At 39.9% G+C, this 24,884-nt stretch overlaps 1 protein-coding gene across 2 annotated transcripts in view; it reads right to left on the reverse strand.

Annotated features, from left to right (window-relative positions):
- Positions 1-24,884, reverse strand: part of MEGF11 (multiple EGF like domains 11) — a gene marked incomplete at its 3' end in the record, with an annotated part of 188,964 nt that overhangs the window by 144,941 nt on the left and 19,139 nt on the right. The window lies entirely within an intron of this gene.

A 24,884-nucleotide genomic window follows, 5' to 3' on the forward strand; every position in this document is an offset into this window, starting at 1 on the left:
TCCTATCACTGGTTACCTGCGAGAAGAGGCCAACCCCCAGCTCCCTACACCTTCCTCTCAGGCAGTTGCAGAGAGCAATAAGCTCTGCCCTGAGCCTCCTCTTCTCCAAACCAAACACCCCCAGTTCCCTCAGCCGCTCCTCCTAGGACTTGTGTCCCAGGCCCTGCACCAGATTCATAGCCCTGCTCTGGACACATTCCAGGGCCCCCGATGTCCTTCTTGTTCTGAGGGGCTCCAAACAAAACAGGACATTTAACTCATAAGCAAATAACTTAGTCTGTGACCATCCGATGTGTGACTCTCATTTTCGAACCACATCATGCCTCGAGCAAGACGTGCAGTTGCTGCTGCCATCAGGTGCACATCAGTGCAGTAATTGTTTCTTCAACATCAGTCCCAAGGTGCAATATGTAACTGATGTTGGAACGTGGCCCTTGCATCGCCTGCTGTGAGAGAACATTTCTAAACAACCGGCTGCAATTATAGATGAATAACAATTCCGAATTAACAGCCAACTGACTTTACAAATCTCATCTCTCCAAGACCATCACATATTCAGAAGCTCTTGGAGGTTTATATATATACGCACACATACAAGAATTGATTCCAAACCTTAAAAAGGATAATCAGTTCACAATTTTAACGTACAGTAAATTTTGTTTACTGTATCAACCACACACTGCAATGGAGATTAACATAGGAATGTTGTAGCAAAGCTTAGACCACAGACCACAGTTTATAACAGATTTATAAGTACTGTAAGGATGTGTTTGTCTTTTCTTTTATTTCCTCATAAGTGATGCCATTATGGCTGCCATAATTCTTATTTACTCACCTTCTAGGTTGCTGGCAATAGCACAAAAATAGATTTTGAGAATTTATATCATACATGCATCATGAGAAGGCAACAAAAGAGCACGGGTAAGATTTATTCACGTTTAGAGGCAGCATTCATCATGTTCATTTTCATGCTAACCCTGTCTCCCCAAACAGAACAGTCAGTCACCTGCCTTCCAAACAAGCTGGGGCCTGCAGTTCCCACCAAGCCTAACAGGAACTGCCCTGTAACTGTCCATAAAACTTTGGGCTTGGTTTTCACAGAGAAACTGGAAGAGAGCACAAATTCCCACAGGAACACTGTTGTACTCCCCGCATGTACACTCCTGAAACTGAGAGGCCAGCCTCTAATTCAAAATGTACTGCATGTGACAAGAGATCTTCTTTCAGCTTCACATAAAGTTCATCTAACAGCACCTAGAGAAACCAATGCTGATTCTAGGGGAGCAATGGAGCCAAAGTCACTGGGAGCACAACTGGGTTGGATCTGGACACCAGAGTTGAAATAGCAGTATTTCACGTGTTGTTTCACAAGAAAACAACATCACAGGAGATTTTCTACTTCTGAAAGAGCCTTGTAAGGGTAGAGTTTAATTGTTACCCCTTTTGTAGGGTGTCTATTTTCAAAGGCAAGGTCTGTTCTCACACTTGATAGGTGCAACAATGTGCACCCACAACAAGTTTGTGAGTACTGCAGGTAAAATTTATCAGTGGTGAATGTAGGACCTCCCAGCATGGAGGTCTACAGCACCATGGTCAGTTGTGTCAGGTACCAACAGGGCACAAACCTGAACCATCATTCCACCTGCTTCTCCTTTCATGCACCACCTTTGTTTTTTGAGTGACGAAGCAGAAAATATTCATTACCTTCATGTTCTGGGGTGTTTGCTTTAAGACGACTTTCCTTCCACCTATTATAAATGTTCATAAATCCAGAGTGAAATATTCAATAAAAAATGGAAGATTTGCAGTTATAGAGAGAGCTCAAATAAAGTTCATGGTTTCTAAGTAATGCAGCTTTCAATTACCATACCCTTTTTAAACTGTGAAAGATGTAATGTTAATCAAACATGTAATTTGCAAGTGTTTTTCTTTAGTAAATGTCATGTACAAGTAGATATTTAGGATGTAATGCACAAAGTAATTGCAGTTGGATAACTTTCCATGGTAATATTTATTTACATTAGAGCAGACATGAGTATTCCTGAAAAAGGAAATGAATATTCTGCATAAGATCCAAACCCCACTGAAGTCAATTCCAAAACTCCCATTGCCTTCCAGGACTAGGATTTCACCACCTCAGTTCATTAACTAATCCCTCTTGCCCTTCTTATTAAGTAAGAGTTAAAAATGGAGTTATCACAATGGAGTTCTATGGATTAAATTTTCAGACTTTTTCCAGGGCACAAAATAGCAACTGTTAATGACGAAATGTGCCTGAAAACCACAAGAATGGTGATGCAAGAGACGAGCTCTGAAGGCAGGTCCCATTTGGTGACTATAGCTGTATCATGTTATCTTTCAGGCTCTGAACATACACATTCCCAGAAACTTCCGCTGGCTCACTCCAGCCCAAATATCTAAATAGTTGTCAGCACATGTCAGTCCTGATCTTGCTGGAGCATCCTTCTCACTGCTACCACATTTGAATTATAGTGAGGTTTTTTTATAATGCTAATAGCAGAATTCAGCTTTACAAAGAGTTTTATTTCTACTTTCAGTAGAAGTGGTCTTTACGTACAGCTGGAAACTAACTGCCTTATCTAACAGGCACCAACAGGAGAGTATTTTAAGCTGAAATGCTGACTGACAGCAATGCATATCGAGAGAATTGGGGAACTGTCAAAAAGATGAGGAATTGGATGCACCCAGTGCGAAAACAATCTTTACATTCATGGGAAGAGGTTTCATAATGGGACATCCTGCACTGTGAACTGCAGCCTCCCAAACTGCCCACAGAGGTCAACTGCGGCTAGCTGTGAAGTTCCAAAGAGGAGCTTTCACCAGAACAAAGCTCCTCTCAGAAACTTTTTGCCAATGGCACGTTTAACATTTCTGCAACATCCTCTTAGGAAGAGTAAAGGCTCTGTTGTGCGTTCTGCAGTTGTATACACATATTCACCAGCATCACCACCTTTGCCCTCCCCTTTGTTCTCCTAGAAGACACTCGCAGTTCATCAGCTGCCGAGCATTCAGGACACCAGAAGTGGGTGCCGCAGTTCGCTGGAGGGACAGAACCAAACACTGAGGAACACAGCTCCTCTTCTGGCGGACAGTGCATAATCTAAAACGACGTAAACACCTTCTCTGACCATATATTTCAAGTTGTATCCAGCAAGAAGGAGGCAGCTCAGATACTGTACACATGATGTGGCCAGTTCCTAGTACATCTTACGTGGTTCACACTGAGATTTTCTGCTAAATAAACTGAGCATTAGTTTTTTTTCTTAACTTACCACAAGGTACAGAATTCATGGCAAGGCAACATTTAAAGGGAGTTTTACAGAGGCTTTTAATTCTCTTATTTTCTTCCAAATGTATTCTATGATGTTTGTATTATTCAGATTGGGAAAACAGGCCTCCAGCTACATGCATTATTTTTCCACCCTTTTAAATGTAACTACTATGTTTGCTTTTCTTCGAGCACATTATGCTTTTACCAGTGAATGAACTCCTACAGTGGAAGAAGGCTCTGTAAAGACAGGCAAATGCTCTGTGTCCCTGAGGCTGAGGTAAGACTGTGCGGCTGACCACAGCTATTAAAAAGAAGGCTGAACTTCTCTGAACTCTGAACAGAAAGGGAATTGGAGAGTAGCCTTTGTGCTAGATCAACCTGCTACATCAGCTTGCAGATCAACCAGCTGCTTAACTGCTTGTCCCTGAGTTAACCAAAAGAATGCAAACATACATTTATCTAAGTTAACCAGAGCAATATGGGGAGTGAATACATGGCTCAACACAACATGGAGTATAAAACAGAAGTTTGAAGAGAGCACTGGGCTTGAGCTTGGTCTCAACCCGCAGATTCCTTCCCAGCATCAAGATGGTAAAGATGTTATAGGAACAAAATTCGTGCTGGTATTGTGATTCAAGTGTACAGTGCAATCGCTACACTCTGCTAAGTGTAATTTGTTCACTAAAATTTGTCACTCTCTCAAATCAAAATGCCATGTAACTTCATATAACTTAAAATAAGTAAATTTTGTATAAGGCAATAAGCCCTGCATGTGTGGAATATTTGCAAGTAGCTGGTTAGTATATATTGGACTCTGACAAGTACCCCTTTCACCTTGGCAAGATTTACTAACAAATCCTCGCTATCAGGTTGGATTTCATATGCCTTTGTTTTAGAACACTGCTGGCAGATTATCTGGTTTCTCTTACGTGAGCATACTAATGTCTTCAAATTTTGTTCAAGCCTCAGTTGTGGTTATTTCTAAACCCATTACTCATCCTTACTTTGACCCCACATTCATCATTCTTATAGAAAACTAGAAAAATGATCTGTCTAGTTTGGTGACACCAGTGTCTTACTCCATTTGCACCAAAGCATGACTCTCCCATCTTTCTCTTTTCTCCCTTTACCTGCACAGCTGAAGAATCTTTTCCTATTTGTTTTAATAGCCTCCGCTAGACATAACTCAGCTTGACTTTTGGCAAATCTCACTTTATCTCTACATATCCTGACTTCTAAGACAGTTTTGTCAGCTATTCAGTTCCTTTTTGTATTCCTTACAGATCTCTACCATCTCTTCCTTTGGTAACTGATATGAACTTGGTTCTAGCATCTCTGGCTAGTTTTCTGCCTCTTAAGCCGAAGTTGCTGATTCCTGAGAGCTTTTGTACAACCTGGAATTCGCAGCATCTATCATACTAAATTTCCTGAGTGTTCCAGGCCTAAGTAATTTTCAAATGAATTCTCTCAGTTTTGAAAGTTTGTTTTATAGATATGTGATTTTTTTTTTCTTTTTACTTGCCTTGGATTTAAATGAACCAAATGGTTATTATTCAGTCTGAAGTTATTTGCTATGACTGGGTCATTTATTCTATCTTCATTATCTACAAATGCTACATCTGAAATAGTATTTCCCTGGTTCAGTAATCTGTTGGCAGGAGTATCTACTATTTCAGTAACACATGTTCTCCAAAAAATATCAGAGAAATTAAAACTTGGAAATGATACAAGTCCTAGAAGTATTTCTCTCTGTAGTAACATTTGACATGCCTCTAACATATAGCTAAGTCAAGTGCTAAACCTGCAAAGCAGATTCCTAGCACTACACCAACAGAAACTTTTAGCAGTCTTTCCTGCAGTGATTTTGACCTAAACAGATGTTGATGTATCTTTATTATCTTTTATTTCTCTTAAGTCGATCATAACCCTGCAGCATAATGCTACGCTGTCAGCTTAACTGGTTTTATATATAAACTACAATAGAGTGGCTCTGTGTGTTTTATAATCATATAATTACAGAATGTTGTACAACAGCTTATGCTGTCACAGACGATGTCTCTTTGCACTCAGCATGTGATGAAACCTTTAAAAATATGAACCAAGTAAGAACTGAAGTAGTCTTACCTTCCTAAGAGTGACTGGGACCTACAACAACAGCTCCATGCTGCATCATGTACCATAGCCAGAAGGGACTGATCAGGTCCTTGGGTGCAGCTCAACTACACCAGACTTTCCAGGCTGGGAAACGTAACTCTAAATTTCCCAGTATAGCTGCACCATACCTGGTGGATGTGGGATTAAAATGTGGGATCTTACCCACCTGACAGGTGCACACCCAGTGCTTGTCAAAGGGCAGCTCACATCCTCTGAGCTCCCACTTGGCCGAGGGTCTTCCCTGGCGCTGCCTTAGAACCAATCCAAAAGGAGGTTTAACTTTGATCGACTGAGGACAAGATCCAGAATTATGTTTTGATCACATTATATCAAATTTATATGACTGCATAGCGCATCAGTTTATAAACACGGCAGGAAAGAGGATTCACTTTTTGTGAATGTAAGCAGAGCATTTCCAGTAAGCCTATGGGAGAGCTGCATGCGCGTAAAATACAAGATCAATCTGCTGCTGAGTTTTGACACACAAGGACTTTGTGTTTATGCTTTGGCTGATGTTTAGCATGCTGCAGTGCAGCAAATAGAAAAGTGTAGTTGAGCTGTCATGTAAGATAATTGATTTTGACAAGACTACAAGTTAATTCGTCACTATTTTGCAACTTATTTGGAAATTCTTTGCAGCAATGTCCCAGAGGACAGCATGTAATCACTTGTAAGCTGAAATTAGGTCCAGAGTTAAATATCATTAAATCTCAGGTACAGCCAGAGCTCAGCATGTGACTACTAATGCGTTACCTTTCCTATTACATCAAGGACACAACTGTAGCAAAGGTTATGAAGATTATTGCTCAAGTTGCAAATTGCTTATAACTAGAGAATTAAGTTGAGATAAATTTCCAGGCAGCCTACAAATGGGTATAAAAGAAATGCCACTGCATGGATACCTTAAAATCATTCATGTCCCCACACACTCACATTTTCTTTCATTCCTCTTGCACATACTCACAAAACTAAACAAAACTAAACAACAATAGAAAAAAAACAAACACACCCTTACCTGAAATAAAAGATAAAAGAAAGGAAATTATTCAATCTCATCTTTATATTAATATAACCAAATTAATCCGCCATCCATGTGAGCCATTCTAATGTTTTATTATAATAGAATATGAAAGATTGGTAGATATTTTAATCTTGTACTGCAAAGAACATATTGTTTGACAGTTTTATTTGAGGCTGTTAAATATTAATTGCTGAACAAAAGGGTGCATAAAAAATTACGTTGCATACAAATAATTCAACTCCCTGCAACTAGAAAGAATATTTGCATACTCACTTTCTCTCAAGCCACAGCTAATGAGCTCATTTTGGCTAGGTTTGGGTGTCTAAGTACTCATCTCTACAGAATGGATGTACCATGACAGCTAGCATTTGACACACATAATGAAGTGAAGATAGTGGGCACTGCCTAACCATCACAGACAGCTTCGCAATGACAATTTAAGTAGTGCCTCTCAGCAGTTCTAGAAATTTCAACCTGAGATCACTCTCTGTTTAGGATCTTTTGGGATGGCACTAAAGGTAATGGATCAGGTGAACCATTGCATGGTGCTGTTCTGATGCTTCCTGGAGCTCCCCATCCACGTGCCAATTTGTGCTGCTCTCTTGGATTGATGCAAGCCCTCACTCAGCTTAAGAAATGGTCAGAGCTCCTTGAGAACTGTTGCGATTTATGAAGTAGTTGTGGCCTGAAATGGCAGCGAGCCCTCCACACCCCTGAGTTATCCCAAATCGGTTGCAGAAGCTACAAGCTCTTCTTCCCCAAGCCATGAACTTACTGTACGCACAGCAAAGAGACCTGTCCATGCATATTTTGATCTCTGACACACAATGTAAACAGCTTCACCAGGAGCTAAATCGAAACTTTTCACCAACATCCATCTTGTTTTTGAATAGTCAATGCACTACAATCAAGAGAACTAATATCACTAATTACTTTTTAATGATCATAAGCAAACAAAAGGCAGAAGGTAGGTGCCACGTGCCAGGAGACTCAGCGCAGTATATGGTCACAGTCAGAAACCTAATCATCCCCACCTGTTCTCAAAACCTGCCAGCATATGGGATTGGTTTGGGTTCAATTTCTAAAGAAATGGAGACTCTGCTCGTGCTAATTAGGCTTCTGGAGCAGGGACACCTGTACTGAAAAGCTATTGGAAAGCAGGCTCAGGTGGTGACTCGGATGCCTTTCAGCAACAGTCACAGATTTTGCAGAAACAGTTCTATGCCCATTACTAGAACTAAAGTGAATACAACTTCTCTCGTGTTTCACTAAATTTTGAAAAACGTCTCATGAATCATTACACATCTCTCCTTCTTCCCTCTTCTCCTCCCCCACCACTGAAGTTCAAATATAGAAATACATTACTGAAGTCCCCTGGAGTGTCAGCCTGGCATCCTTTGCAAACATTGAATTCATGTAAGACAAATTACATTAAATAAGTGCTTCTGATTGCCCATCACTGTTTTCCCGCACATGATATGCAGATCCACAACTATCTGAAAGGGAGACCGCACTGTGACACTGGTGGTACACTTGGCAGTTTCTCCTTAAGTAGTGACTCAGCTAAGAAAGTAACCATACTGAATAGTTGGTGTTTGTGTACGTATCCTGAAAAATCAGGATATCATTTTGAAATACATAAAATGAACCCTTCTATGATATAAAACACCATTGCAAACTCTGGGCTATTTAAACAGCACCAGAGCACTCCAGAGAACTTGAGGCACTACAATCCTGCACTGCTGTGCTTGAGAACCATTTAGTGGCTCTGCTGCAACATCTTACTGTTGGTAAAACAGTAGGCAGCTCCTTGAAACCCACTTTACCCCTTGCTCAGTGGACAGTGTAATCAGAAAGGCAGCTCACCATGCAGAGCTGGGAGCTCAGGAGGCCTCTAAGCAGAGAAGCCTGTGGCCTCTGCCTTCCTGGAAGGCAGAGTGGGGGCACAAGCAAGGGTCTCTCTCTTCTTCCACCCAAGAGTTAGGTAGTGTAAAGGGCAATAAAGGAGGGAAGTAAAGAAAAAGAATTGATAAAAAAGAAAAGGAGAGAAAAATGGGATGTAAGGGAAAAGATAAGAGATAGAAAGAAGAGGATAAAAGGCAGTCAGAGCCTGGGTCTTGCACAAAGGATCACCTCTTGACCTCAGCCTGCTGTGGTAGCAGCGTGTCCTGACCTGGGCGTTTTGGAAACTGGTGATACTAACCATGTCTGACCCTAAAACCCAGTTCCCTTTCCAATGAGTTACTCAGGAAAAAACTTAGCCTGGTCTCTAGCCTGTGTTTATTTGAGAAACTAAAAAATTGTAGAAATGTGACATTGTTTATTGTGACTTATGATTCTTTAATGAGATACGGGGCTGCACTCAGCTACTAAAACAAAGGCACCAATTCGTATTTAATGTGTCCAGAAGATCCTTGTGTTGAAAGCCTGACATAAAAGAGTGGATGAGACAGGAGAAACCAGAAAGCCTCATTTAACATGCCATTCTCTATTTACCAATAACTGTTGGATGTCCCTTTGTTAACAACAGGGGTCTGCATATAAAGCGCTCTGGTAAGAGACTTTGGACCTTGAGAAGTCTGGCAGCACCATCTCCCACACAAGTTGCCCCTCTGCATCACACGAAACAATCCCAAATATATGGAAGATAGATTGCTGGGATTGTGTGAGTGCTGTCAGGGGGAACACTGCAAACAGACAAAGGACAGGGGGAAGCCCTTTGCTTCATGGTTTTGAAATGGAATTTCATTAACAGCTAAGGCCAAGGCTAGACACTATTTTAGCAGCCAGTTATTGCACTGATGTTTACATTGCTAGATGAAAGTGGAACAACTAAATCAAACAAATCTGTTTCTTTCTCTTAAAAAGAAAAAAATAGCCCCAGCGTAACTTTCTCTGTAGTACACATTTGTTTCTGGACTATAAAAGCTTTTGTGTGTTTAGAGAACTCTAGTGGCCTTGTAATGCTGACCTGGCGTCCAGGTTTTTGTTCTTTAAATCTCACCAAAATAGTGAATATCTGCAATTCATTTCAGAATGTGCTCTGCATTAGGAAGTTAATGTACTGATTAATTTACCTAATTACAGTAAACCAAACAATCCTGCAACAGAGGCCAGTCTGTTCACTTACTTAAAAAGCAATTACACACAGCCACTGAACAGACAGAACCAGCTGCCAGGTATCTGAGGACTGGGCCATGATAAAATTTTAAAGATTTCTTCTGGTCATGTTTCTGTTTTTCAAGTCTGTCTCTTCTGAAAAAAGCAGAGAGTAGTTTGACATTTAATTTCCATTACTGTATTGAAACCAGGAAAATGCATGGCTCTAGAGGAAGACACTGAGAGGGAGGTAAACAGAAGCTAATCAGTCACAGAGTCATTGGCTGGTAATGAAAATGCTTTCTATGTGCAGTATACGAGGAAAGTAAAGTTCAGTCTGTGCAGAGAGCCCACACCACATCAATTAACTACTGAAATCTCACTTAGGAGCTGCACCTGAGTTCCATTTTGAGCTCTTCAGTGAGAAGTAAGTGCTACAGGGCCTTTAAAACTCTCCTTGCAGACGACTGGGCATCACTGGAAGTGTTCAGTGTGTGAACTTCCATAAACAAAGCAATTCTTTCCAAAGGTGCCATCTTCCACATGGAGTACTTCAAATGTGTCCCTCCTGAATCCTGTTTTAATGGAAGTACAGGAAGGAATCCTCAATGACGAAGAAAATAGGATTTTTAACCCAACTTACTGTAATTTTATTTTTCTTGAATGTTATGAAACTCTCAATGTTATATGCAGGATGCATGACTCATGCACCTGCTCTGATCACTGTGCTTATTTTATTAAAGATAGTATTCAGTTTCAAGAAAGAAATGTGGAAATTCAGTGTTGTGCAACAAACACAGGAAGCATCATGGAAAATGGTACTGACAGAGTCAGAACATCTCTTAATCAAGACTGGTACCCAGCTCTGACATATAAAGCTTTATAATTTCTATTTAACATTTTACACTGCTAGTCTTATCATTGGATCTGTGAAAGACTTGCAGAAAAGGTAGAATTTGGACTTACACCTTCATCAAAGCATTGAATCGCAAGTTTTAACTTCAAACTAGGAGTGAAGCCATCCCTTATTCTAATTTGAAGAACTGTCTGGTTAAACAACTAGGAGTGTCTTCTCAAAATGCAGTCTTGTTATTGGGTTAGAAATAATTTATTTTTCTGGCTTCTCAAATAAAAAGTAATGAATATTAAAAATCAGATTTTTTTTCTTCTCTGCTCTTCAACTTGAAAAAACATTTGAAATTGAGAAACATTTGAGTTAGTTCAAAATTCCTACTTCCATTCAGAGCTCTGTTTAGCCCTGAATTAAATGGCATAAATTTGATATAAATATATGCATACAGGGTGACAAATTTCTGATAGTATTATCTGAATATTAGGCTGGCTTATGTACCAAGAGAGAATCAATGATCTTGGTATCACTGGTCAGTGACATAACAAAACAAATTTGCCAGAGGAAGGAAACAATGACATTTTGAAAACTGTAAATCTCTGTAAATTTGACCCGATGGTTCCCATCTTGACTCTGTGTGCTTATTTCCTCCGACTGGAGCAAAAGCAAAACCACATAATCATGTTATTGGGATTTCAAAACCACAGAAGAAATACAATTTACAAGGGTCCTGAGAAACAGAACTCAGATTTAAAATTCAGTTTAAATGGTCTGTGTTGTTTCCCTCCTCTCCCCTTATCACAATGCCATCTCAATCCATACAGCACTACCTGTAATTTCGTATCTTTCCAGTATCTCTAGTTCTCTAGTTCCTCTTCTTTATGTCTCCCTTGCCACACTGGCTCAGGTTTACCAGACCCTTCCTATGCCTCTAACCCCTAAAAGGCACAAGACAACAGAAAAGCTTTTCCTGGTTCTGAGTACCCTGAGTGCTGCTTGGCTGGCCTGGGTAAGTATCTTGAATGGTAGTATGACAAATCAAGCAGAAGAAACAATTTTGAGATCAATCTATAAACTTTGCCTTGATTGTGGAACACACTTGTGTCTCCCTGCTCTATCTGGGCAATACTTTTCATAAAACTTACAGGAACTTGGTAACATTGAACTCTTTACCGACCTGTCAGAATTGGCTGAATTGTTCAGTGCGGGAGAAACGACAAGCACGAATGAAGGTTACCTGAGTCTCCTTCTGTAATTGGACTGGAACATGTTTCAGATGGAAATGGTTGTACCTACTATCAATAAACAACCCAGAAATGTTAAATATTGGCTCTAAACTTCTGACAAAGGCTGAGTTTCAGTTGTCATTTATAGGCACATGAGTCCAGAATAATTCCACTTGCATAGTTCTATATTAAAAAAATTGTGATCAAAATGTGATCCAATGCTCTCCCAAGAAGCAACATGTCCTTTACAACAATAGAGCAAATGAAGCGAAAGAGAACAAAAAGGGAACAAAAAAAAAAACCAACACCCTATTGATATTGCCGATACAAAACAAAGTCGGGACAAATATTATTAGTGTTGATGATTTCCTTTCCATTATCCGCAACGTGTTTTTCCTCACAACAAAGAAGAAGTGGTTTAATACCATCTATCACTCATATAATGGATGAAGCGTGAAAGATGCCTTCAAGCAAGTTAGCAGCTTGGCTGTGCCTCAATTTGTCATAGTCATACACAAAGAAAAAGTGCACCTCCTAACACATTCAACACATTGCATCCTGGAAGAGCAACCCAACATCTGGACATGTATAATACAGACTGCAACACATGACTATGTCGAGGTAATTTATTAATGTCATTTCTTTCTGCCAGTTGGAAAACATACAGTCACTAAGAACACACACAGCACTTGGTTTTATTAATTTAATGAGAACACCTATTTCTTCTTTAGCAGTTTTCACGTAGAAACTCTACTATGCCATACAAAGGAGGCGGGGCTCACCATTTATAAATGAGAAAATGAAATGCAAAGAAAAGGGCTATGTCCAGACTGACTCAGCAGTCCAGAAACAAAGTTGGGAACAGAACCTCATAAGTAAGGAATTATAGTACTGTTGAACCTACAGGCACCCAAAATCCATGCTGTCAAGAGAATTTCCGTGGCATTTCAGGATTTCAGACTGAGAACAACCACATAATTCTTTGGATAGGCTCACTGTAATAAAGTTCAGCTCTTATATGCAGAGGATTCCCATTGGCTTTTAGAATACTCTGCTGCGGAATACCTGCTGCTTACATATTCTATGTTTTTATCATAACTAGCAATTCAATAAGCCCTCTGCTCTAATTCAGAGATCACTCAAGTTACAGGAATAAAATAATTCAGAAAATCACAGAACTGTAGAATAGTTGAGGAGGAAAGGACCCCTGGAGATCACCTAGACCAAACCCCCTACTCAAGGCAGGATAAGTGGGAGCAGCTTGCCAATGTCTGTGTCCAGCTGAATTTTGAATGTCTCCAAGGACACGCTCTGCAATCTCTCTGAGCAACCTGTTCCAGTATTTGATCACTCTTACAGTAATTTTTTTTTTTTTTTAATGCTTAAATGGAACTTCTTGTATTTCAGTGATCTCAGTAAGCTGTGAATCTAAGCCCTCTGAAGAGGGCTGGGACCCAGCCGCTGAGGACAAAGGATAACAAGACCGTCTCACCAATCTGACAGAACAGTGGTCCCTAAGAAACCTGGAACTGGGCTGCTGCCATCAGCTGCTATGTGTAGCCTAAATAACAAGACCTTTCTCCCAATACGCTGTGTAGTCACAGTAAGCTGTGACTAAAGCAGTTCTTCACCTGAGGCTGAAAACAAACTCACTGGGCTCTGTTCTGGGACTCATAAACCAAATGTAACATAACCCCACCAAATCTAGAAGGAAGAGCTACCACCCCCTGCCAGTATCTCCAGACTGGAATTGGAGCCATCTTTCAGTGGCTGGAATTTGTCCTTGAAGATGCATCTAAGATTTGCAGAAATTCATGCATTTTCTTGCCCATATTTCCAAAGAAACTACTACCTATGTATTGGGGAAGCACTAGCAGGCCAAGGTAGATGATAAAACAAAGTCATGACTTCCAACCTTCCCCCCCAGCATCAAACTTTGCCATCCCTAAGGAAAAATGAACCTTCCATGTAAAGCCTCTTGCTTTTCTGCCTCCTTCTGCAGCCTGGGTTTCTAGACCTTGATTTTTATTTAGGAAATTATCACCGCAATCTAAGTAAGTAAAGTAGGCTATCAGACTTTGGTCCTTGGCTAAAAACTCCACTACAATCAATTTTCATAATTTACTGATACAGCTACATAATTAGAACTGCAGCTCGGTACAAAGGGTTCATAAAGGTGAAGTTTAAACAGACATTGGAAAAGCTAAGAAACCCTTACCTCTGTTACTACCACAGATGTGCATTGTTTCATGTTTTAGCTGATTCTGTTAAAACCTGAATTTTTGTAGCTAATTTCACTCAGTTTGAATTTTCACTGCATTTGACATATGCATTTTTATGTATTCTGGACAGGGTTATATACCCTAGCTGTCCCTGGCTTTTACATAAATAGGCTTTGTATGATAGGCAGAAAAGCTTCTGAAAATGATGAACTGCAGAGACTTTTTTGTTGACTGGCCACCTCTAGGATCAAGGAATGAGTGTTTTATCTCTTTTCTTTCTGGACGCTGTCCACAAAGATCTTCCTATTATAAAACATTCTCAGTAATAATACACACATTTCTATCTGACATTTACTGGTATTTCTAAAGGGGCCTAAATCCATCTTGCACAACGCACACCAAAGCTGGGAAAGTGGCTGAAACTTGATTTTACAAAGTAATTGTGGATGGGAACCTGTCCCACACACTTTCCATTTTTGGTCTTTCTTCAGTCTCCATAGTTCTTTAAGGATGTCTCTGTTGCAGTTGGTCTCATCTCACTTCATGACCCAGAAACTCAAGCGGCATTGTTACGATACGATTCTACTCATCTTGTAGGTCATTGTTTGTATTTGTAGAGTTCTTGCCATTACAAAGAGAGGGACAGCCGAGACTGTGACACTTGGGTCTCTTCCCATCTCTCCTGACAAATGGCATTCACCATGCTTTCCTGAACGAGATTCAGGCCTTTTGAACCCTCATTTTCAATCCATGACTTTCAGATATTCTGCTGGGTTAATACAGGTATGTTTAATAAATAAAACCCTGCTGTTTTTCTGTACTGAAGCAAGTCTTTCTGAGCTGTAAAGAAACGACTGGAGGATGTGCTTGCTACAGGCTGCGCATTCAAGATGTTCAAATGGTACAGGGAAGGGTTAAGACTGCAGGTGCAAAATATTTTCATGAGTGCAGCACTACAGGGGAATTTATGATTGTAGAAGTTTTCCTTAATTTGCAAATTTTCTGGTATTTCCCCTAACAATTTTGTCAGTAAAAAAATAAAAACTGACAGTTGAGAACGGCACTTTTTTTTTTGCTTGCACTACTCTTCCAGGCCAAGAAAAGGCAGTTTTGGCAGTTGAATGCATTGTAAGTTCCAGCATCCCACTTCAATATATCTTGTTTAAACATTAAACAATGTTTATTGAAGCTATTGTGCCAATGACTACTATAGAATAGATGTTTACATCCCTTCATAAACACTTTTAACGTGTTTCTTTGCTGGTACCGGAAAGACAAATGCCATTTTAACCAGAAAGCTTCATCTCTAAATCTTTCTTCTGTCAGATTATTACCACTTGTTTGCAAGAGTTACATTCTTTTTCACTTTACTAATTTTTTTCCATGATAAAAAGACATTTCTTCAACATCTCACTTTTTCCTGTTTAAGGCAATACTTAGCATGCTGAAGTTTGCCTTCCCTTTATCTTTGCCATTTTTTTTGGTCTCTCAAACTCATAAGTTTCAGCACCATTGGCCCGGCTATGGTATCTTCCTTTCCACTACCATTCTATTCTCCTCTTCCTCTACTCATTTTCTAACTTCAACAAAATCTGTAATTTCTACTGGTTAGAATGAGCCAGTGAACTGTCTGCTCACAACTCTGAAATTCTTGGTGCCTCACATGCAGCAATGTTCATTTTGCAAAACTCCTGCATTCAGCTGTTTCTTTTCTCCAGTCCAGTTACCTGCCCATTGAAAGCCTTTCCTACCTCCAGCTGCTTCTGGCTGTTGTCTTACCCGTTGCTGGTTTTTCTATTATTCCCCCCACATTCCTTCTCTGTCATCCCTCAGTCTTTTTTTTTGCACTGTTTTTATTTCCACGCTTCCATGCGTATCACCTCTCCCCTGCTCATCTCAGGTTTGGCATCTGTTCAGAACGCTGTTTGTAAGTGGTGGTTGTGCTACAACAACCTCCTCTGGAGTGGCAGGTATGGTGCTAGCACACCATCTGCTCATTTATTTCCTTTGGTCACAACACATTTCCTCATTTTGCATGCTTTTCCTTACAAATAACCAAGGGCCCTCTACATTCCTTGCCAAAGCTAGATTAGCAGTGAGAGCAAAACACTCACCTGCGAGCAGTGGTGCGAAGGCTCTGTTCTGCCAAAGCCTGGATTTACAGTCAGATACGCACTTGTTAAGTCCTCTGCTATTTCATTATTTCTCTCCACATCACTGAGACAGACAAGCTGGTTCAAAAAAACATCCATTTCACTGGGGACAGAAGATATCTTCTCCTGTGGCAAACTCTTTTTCAGTGTTTTATAAGGACTACAGATAAGTATCAGGGTATCTATTTGAGGGGTCTAGGAGGGTTTTTCACACGTGAAATTTAGCAGAACAGGATTTCTCAGAGAAACTTGTTCTGAAAACATTTCACTTCAAAAGTAAGCCATCATATCATACACTAACACAAATAATAGACAAAAGAAAGAAGGAAACTCCCCGAATCTTTCCCGTTTTACAGACGGTGCTGTAGGGTCAATGTGGCCTACTTTTGGCACTGAAAAGCTCTGAGAAATGCATGCAATTGCAAGGCTTTGGTAAAAAGAAACTAAAGAAAATTTTGACCTAGGTTCTACCTGTACAATGGCATATTTGTTTCCAGCTTTGGCTCTTCAAAATGTCTCTCATTCATATACAAATATTTCATTGACACCAAAATAACTGATGCTGTTTGAATGAAGTTACTGACTGCCCCAGCTCTCCTGCCCCGCTACGCAGGAAGCCTTGGATCTAACACTAGGTGATGAATGATCACTATTTCCTAGCAAATTTTACCTGCTGGGAGCCCGGGGTAAGCTTCAAGTCTTATTTCTGAATGAAACTTTTCATTTTCCTGCTTGACTTCAACCCTTAACCAAAAGGTAGCATTGTATCTTGGAGGAACAGTATCTTTTGAAAAAACCCCAAGAACACAAAACAGGGACAGGGCAGTAGGACCTTTCCCAGTCAAATCACACATCTTTGCAGTCAGCTATTCAAAACCCAGAACAAGTCAGAGCAGGCCTGAGGGTCCTCCTGTTTGAGCTGCATGAAGCAGCTCCCAGGGGATTTTCTGGTACCTCACAGCTGGGCAGCGAGCAGTGCGCTGAGCTCTGCCCTCTCCAAGCATTCTTTGAAACACCTCGCAGTGACAAGCACACAGAGAATTGGTTTAGAGGCTTTCCCGAATTGTTTTTCTGTTTGCTAGCAAGTAAAAACCCCTGGAATAGTTTTAAATGGGTGTCCAAGCCTGAGATTTTTGCCTCCAGTTTGGCAGAGGGAAATCTCTTTTCTCCAGGTGATAGCTCTTTAGTGACCAGGCTATAAAATTATACCAATGGTACTTTTAAATTGATCTAAAGTCTGTTCATTTGTGTAGTGCATATTTAAAGCCACATTATCTCAAGATGCCCCAGCAATGAAATTTAACATTAGCAATTCAGTTCATTAAAAAGGATATTTTAGTGTGTTCTTTCTTTTATAGCTATTACCCTGTTTAAAGTAAGGAAAACCTCAGTCAAATTAATAAAACTAACAACTCATCACACATATGCTGCCTTTCTATGAAGTCTCCTCAGCTCTCACCGGTTAAACAGATGAGAAAAGACGTATATATGTGAGCCAAATTCCCCCTTGCATAACCACAAAATGTGTTTCATTTAGTGAAAATTATCCTTGAAGTGTAAAGTTTTAGTCAACCATCAGGTCATGTCTCAGAAAAGCGAATCGCTCTGTTATGAAGTTCACTTCCAGATGTAGATGTGCTCAAAGTCCCTTGGGGCTCAGCTCTGCTCTGTATCCTCAGTTACACCTCACCAACACGATTGCCTTGCTCTGGTGCATAACTTGAACCCAGAACCCTGCCTGCTCCCAACAGTCACAGACACACCTCTCTTCTCTGAAATCTAAACGTCTTACATGCTCCCTTTTGAAGCCATCAGTCCCAGGCACACTGCCCTAATGAGAGGCAATAAATAAGGTTTTATACCAGAAGGTTTGCCCATAGCCTCCCTCAGCTTTGGTTTTCAGCATGATCTCAGTGCTTAGTTCAGAGAGCCAGCAGCCTGATGCTCCAGGAGTACGAGGCACATACCACTGCCTTCTAATGCAGTCACACGGAATGCAGAATTTCCGTCCTGATCGCACACAGCTCGTCAGAGGCTGGAGAGTGGATAAATGCAATGTGATAGACCCAGAGAGCCATTACATCTTAAACCTGGCCTCTTGCCCCGTTTGCCCACTGTATACCCCGAATCAACGTATATCAAAATTACAGTTACAGAATTGTAGTTATTAATCATATGCCATACGTAATTTTCAGTGTATTGTTTACCTAGATGAGGAACGGCCCATTTCTGTAAGTCTTCTATCCAGTAAGCACTCAAGGGGCAGATCAATACAAGCACATCTGCTGACCCCTGCAGCTGACCACCCAAATCCCACCAGCCCCAGCCTGGATCCACCCAGCCACTTCCTTTACAGCAATTTAGATAGAAAGTCTGTGCATAAAGACTACATCAAGAGAAAGAGAAGGATTACAAAGTGGTGTTGCTACCTCATGCCAACTCAGAAGACAAACCCTTAGCATGCAGCAGCCTCAGCAGCTACCGCTGTAGGTACAAAGGGGAAGCATGGCTTTAGCAGATCATCTGAACTCTCTGTGAATATTCACTCCAGCACGTAACTCATTATGGCTCATCTCTTTAACCACAGCAGCCAAACACAGAAAAAAAAATGAATGCTTTAACACAGGAGGTGATTGTGGTAATATTGTAATAACTACATATAATTGTGCAGAATTATTCTAGTAACATTTTACATTTTAAAATGTTATTATACAACTGGAACCCTGTTACACTACATACCTAAATTATTTTCTTATCACATCTCTACCCTCTGGTACTCACCTACATGGTAGGTCAAAACATCAGCTCTGTCTAGAACGAAGGAGTATGTTCAGATCACTGACCTGTGGATTGTGCTCTGCTCTGCAGGAATTAACTTTGGAATGGAATTAAATTTGGGCTTCTCTTTGTATCGGCGAAGCTGACTTTGGTTTTAGTTCATTGACAGAAATACCTGCCATTGATAAGCCTGGATGACACTCAGTAACTCTTGGTCCCTAAACGAGGCCCTCATCAACCTGATTTTCCCCCTCATCTCTTAAGTTCCCATTCAGATAATGACTTAAGCACTTATCTAACTTCAATAACATTAGATGTTCATTACTGACTTTAAAAGAACTATTCATATGCATGAAGTACATGGCTACATCAAGCCTTCAGAACAACACCATGCACTGGAAGAGAGAACTCCAGGGACTGAAACGGAGTCAGATCAGCTCAATCAAATGTTCAAAATCATTTAAAATAGGCAATCTCAAAGGAGAGTTGGAACTGTTGGGGGAAAATGATCTGTTCCTGTGTGGGCCTTAGACACAAACAGCTGATTTAGGGAAGGAAGTCCTTTCCCACACTGTGACAGTGAAGATGAAGGTGAATGTGAAAAGTACACAGGATGCTGAATTTCTGTTTTTCACTCACTTTAGTACAAGACTTAGTACAACAGGCAACTAATCTCTTCATCATCAATGAATCACATAGCAGAGGTGTACAAAGCAATTTCTTTCCAAAGTAAATCTTAAAACTACCTTTTCTTTTCCAGAATCAACTGTTAGTTTTAGCTCTGTCCAGTTACTCTAGGAAAAGCCAAGGCAGATGTGACTCTCATACCTTTCCACAAGCATATAGTACTTCCAAAGCAGCTAACTTGTAGAAGTTTAGGCTACACCACCATATCTCTAACAGAGGGAGGAGAAACCACCACAAACACTCGAGTAGTAATATTAACAGCTTCAACAAGAGAAAAAACATTACCACCAAACCAAAAAGGATGGATTAGTCCAGTTTAACGCAGCCAAATTATCTGTGTAAAAATATATACGGGACATGCTGCTGTGCTGCTGCCTGTGCTGAACAGCAGCTTGTGTTTACATTTCCATTCCCTGCTTACAGGCTGTCCTGCGTAGGCTGCGCCCAGGAAGACGGGCTGCTCCGGAGACTGCTGCACACATGCAACACGAGCCCAAGTGCGTGGGCCCAACATCCAGCGGAGGCAAAAATTAAGCACCAGCTGTTTACCTGATAACACCAGTTCAGCAGTGGTTGAAGGGACTGGGATTTTTAAGTTTAAGGAAGAATACATTCTTAGGACTGAAAAGAGACAGAAATCAATTCCACTCTATAAATGCTCCAGAAAGATCTTTGTATGAGCCCTCACCAGAGTTTTTTTTTTTTACATGTGCATCTCTTTGAGTGACATAGTTGTCACTGAGTCTGCAAAATGCATCAAAATTATGCTGCAGTTTGAGCTTGGCTTAAATGAGAAATGTATTAAAACGTTAAAGACCATGTGCTATGGATATGGAATTCTGTTTCAGCTGAAGCATCAGCTAAGCCTAAATCCAAATTTAGAGTCTCACAACTATAAAGAGACGTGTATCTAAACTGTATCTAAACTCGGTGTTTGGAGTGACAAATGAAATTCAAGGGCTTTAGTGGAAACAGCACCAATCCACCTGGTTCTGTCACCTCATTTGGCATGTACATACAACAGTCCTTGCGAAACAATCCCACAGAATAGACAAATTCTCATCCAATAAATGTGGACAGCTGTTCTTCAGGGACAGGACCTGAATTTAAGCAGCAGTGCACTAACAGTTCAGAATCGCTGAGGTCCTGTACCCCTACACCTCTTTCCAGGCTGGCTTCCCAGTCAGCCCCTCTATCCTGAAAACCTGAGGACAAAAATTGAACTAATGATTCCAGCAGATAAGTCCTTGATATTAGGCTGAATTTTGTTTGACCCAGTATTCAAAAGTCACACGTCACGGGCATTACTTTGAACTTCATTTCTTCTTCAGAAACAGTTCAAAGCATTTTGAGAACATGGAAGCCAAAATCAAACCTGAAAAATGCCACAGACCCGTGTTAAAATACTCAATTTTTCTCCTGAGATGCCTACTGTTGCTTTCATAGCTTGTCAAGCAACCCCCCTTCAGATTTAGCACAGGATCTGCACTTCTCATTCATCACAAGTCTCAGAACTGAAGCACTCCAGCTGCTCCAGGGCTATACCCTTAAATGTGATCTTGCTGCTATGTTATACTTTTCTGTTGTTATGACCTTGGCTATTTTTGACAAAGAGATAAAGATGAAATAGGTTCATGCTCTTAATGACCATTTCTTCCAAACGCCCTTTACAAAGAAAGCTGTTATCCATATGTGTACGATACTGATCACCCTGTGCCACTCAGCAATATGATAAGCTCTCTCCCCCAGGTGACATAGCATGAGGAAGGATGGTTCGGCATTACTATCCCAACATCCATTTAATTACACTGTGGAAAAATAGTGCATTTTATGGTAAAACTAATAGCAAAGCAAACATTTTGAAAACCACTTTAGTTTTTCATTACAACCTCTGTGTTTGTTTACTTCAAAATTTCTCAAACACAATTTTGGAAGGTTCTTGGTTTCAATTCAGGGCTCTTGCTCTGAACTTTCCTTTTTCTACCTGTTGCAGAATAAGGTGTAGAATTACTGTTCTGTGAATCCCCTTCTAACCAGAAAGATATTTGTGATCTTCCCCACAATGAAGAATGCTCTTTAGAGTAAAAATGGTCTTCAGTAATGTTGCCTGATGAGTTTTAGTATTCTGAAAGAGAGACACCCTTATTCTCTGTGAGCCTGATAGACTCAATGAGACTTTTCCCTTAGATTTCACTGAGGTCTTTGTAGCTGTTTCTTCAAAACTGACTCAGCAACATCCTTAAACACCTGCTTAATTTAAAGGAGATGAAAAGTCCTGCTCATGTGTCAACTTAAGGATATGTTTAAGTGCTTTGCTGGATTGGGGCCTAATGGCTTGCAAATACAGATGGTTATTATCAAGACCCAGAAAAGGCCAGGTAACCACCAACAGTCAATTATATTCCTACCAGAACTTCAAGCCAGTATATCATACTGTTTGAAGTTAATTGCTTTGAAATAATTGGACAGGTGAGCAGGTAAGTTCATGCAGAGCATTTGCCATTTTCCTTTGTATTAAAAAAAGAACAACAAAACACTGCAGATTGCATAGATATAATGGGCATGATTAAAAAAAAGTTGAAAGGGAAGGGAAAAGGTATGTGTTTCTTTAAAGACTTTTCCTTTAAATTTTTAGTATCATTAAAACCTTAAAAAACATTTCATTCAAGAGCTTCTTTAGTTAATACCTCATTACTTCTCTTTTTATTGTTATGGTAATCAAGCCTTAATATATTGCAGCTTTATAGCATGAAATCAAGGCTAGGCCTGCGGGCATCGACAGATGCACAACAGCATGCAGTAAAACACAGGTATAGAGGCATGCAGAGCCGAATATGGCACAGGGTTTTTTTATAATTGTTTAGCAATTCATCTGAACTGATTTTAACCTTGACAACAGATGAACTCTAACATGTAGCATGATCACTCACCGGGAAGCTGCACAAAATGGCAAGTTTTGCAATTGTTGTCTTAAAGGCTGAGTTTTATGAAAGCACAAAACAAAGTTTGAGAAAAATGTTTAAATTGTTTGGATGGCTACAGGTTGTAGCTATAACTGTTCAAAACATTTAACTGAATATATTCTGGCCAAGGGAGAATGGTAACACTAAGAAACTGGATTTAACACCACAAACTTTCCTCTCTGTAAGAAATGTATGTTCAGTGTCAGAGTTCACACCCTCTCCTGGCATAAGCAGTCCTTGCAGCACACCAAAACAAACAAACAAAAAAACAACAAAAAATATTTGGATCTCACTTCTGCTTTTGCAGTGACATTTGAACCTTGTATTGGATCTCTGGTTATATTTGAATTTCACCCATCAAACCAAATGAAAGTTATATATAACTTGTAGAAAGTTATAATAGCTGCTCTGCAGAGTGTTGAAATACCTCCTCAAGAAGAGTGAGAGTCCCCAGATCTTTTCCAAGTAAACAGCAGATGACCCCCAGTGTCAAGTAGGCTCCATTTCTTACCGTTGTTTTCAGGAGAGATCTTTCAGAAAACAATTACCTCTCCCTTGAGGTTTTTTAAATTTAAAGGGAGAGTTTTGGCAAGCAATCCCTTTCCCAGCAGAACAGTTCCAAATAGCCAACAATAAAAGTAATATGCCTATGACTTTATAAAATCACTTCGACTGAGGTCCATATAGCAAAGTTCTTCAGCCCCACGGGGAGCTGGTGTGTTGCATATAGCCAACAGCTCTGGCTTATCTGGAGCACAGCTTCACAGGAACAGCCATTCAGAAGCATCTAACGAATCATACTTATTCGTCACTGCAAACATGTGTCCTTCATAGTAGCTGTCTAATATTCATGGAGTAAAAAGAAAGTAGGCACAGGTAATACAATAGTTTAGTAAAAACGAATACTGTTTTCCACATTATTAATGGATAACAGTAAGGCATGACTCAAGGTGTGAATCATCACTGGATCTGAAAATCCTGGTGAGTCTGTTAGGCAAAGATCTCCAGCTTCTCTTTTGGAAATCCTCAGAATAACAACTGTACTCTATTCAGCTGATAACTGTTCTATACCTTTTAATTCAAACAAAGTTTCCTAACAATAAAGAGGCCAGTCATCCAAACTTTTAGTATCAAGCATAAAGGTGAGTTACTCTCTCAGCTGCAGTAAAAACTAACTCGGAGGCCATTCACACTTATAAGCATTACGCCTGACAGTGGTAAGTGCTTGTCAGATCAGACCTTAGGACAAGAATGCATGTTGCCCAGCATATAACAAATGGAACGAAAGACAATGGGCACTATAGTCCAGTGCACACACTAATTATATTAATAAAATGAAAGCTTAAATTTTGAGGCTAATCCTGGGCTATCATTTATAAAAGTTAACAGGGCATATTTAATTTAGGAATTGGCTAACGCTTCTCTTTCCACCGCTGAAACCTCATAAATGAAATATACTGGATTGCTGCCCAGTGCGGAAATAAAAGTTATGAATAATGTTTCTACCTCAATCATTGTCAGTGCTTTAATATTCCTAATTACTTTAAAAAACTAAATATTCAATATAGGAAAACCCTTCTTTTTCTTTTTATCTTCACTTGCAAGATTAGTGCAGTTTAGTAAGAGTCACTGGGTACTTTTAGTTCACTAGGCCCATCTGTGTTTTGACATCTTATCCTTTCCTCTTCATGATTACAAAGAATGGAATACTTGCTACTCTCTGTGTGGATGCATGCATAAATGCGTATGTGTGTATGCCCATGTTATCACGAGGTTTTTATTATTTTCTCATTTTTGAACTTCTCCAAGTACACATGCATTGTATAAATACTCACTGGCTGGCAGGTTGAATCTATTCCCCAAAATAAACAAAGGATTAAATGATTATCTGAGATTCTAGACTATTTCACAACTGAAAGTACTATTTTTCCTGAAAAAAAAAAAAAAAAAAAAAAAGAAAAAAAATGTTCTAGATAGCTATTCAGCATGTTATGCTGCCCACTGTTTTCCCTTGTCTACACATGAGGTAGTCCCAAAAGTTTGCTTCCAACTCCAAAGGATGGCCCTCCTTCCTACCCCAATTGCCTTTTCTGCTCTAAGTTGGGAGATACCAGCAAAGCTGCAGACAGAACATGAGTAACCACAGAAAAGTCTGTCCCATTGATTTTAGCCTCTGTGTTCACCCTAGTCAAATTTAACTCCTACTCTCTTCTGATGTTGCCCTTTATAGATCCTTTTTCTGTTATCTTTCTGCCTGATAATAATGCCTTGTTTTTAAGATCCCAATCAATGTGGGAAAAAGAGAGGAACTAAAAGCAAAACAAAACAGTCGTTCAGTAAGTTATTCACAGGATCTTTCTATATGCGGCTTTATTTACTCACCTGTTGCCCAAATAGACTTCATTTAACAAGCTTATTTATCTTATGTCAATAATGGAC

Source organism: Netta rufina, assembly GCF_964035555.1.
Source record: "Netta rufina genome assembly, chromosome: 11".
Classification (NCBI taxonomy): Eukaryota; Metazoa; Chordata; class Aves; order Anseriformes; family Anatidae; genus Netta; species Netta rufina.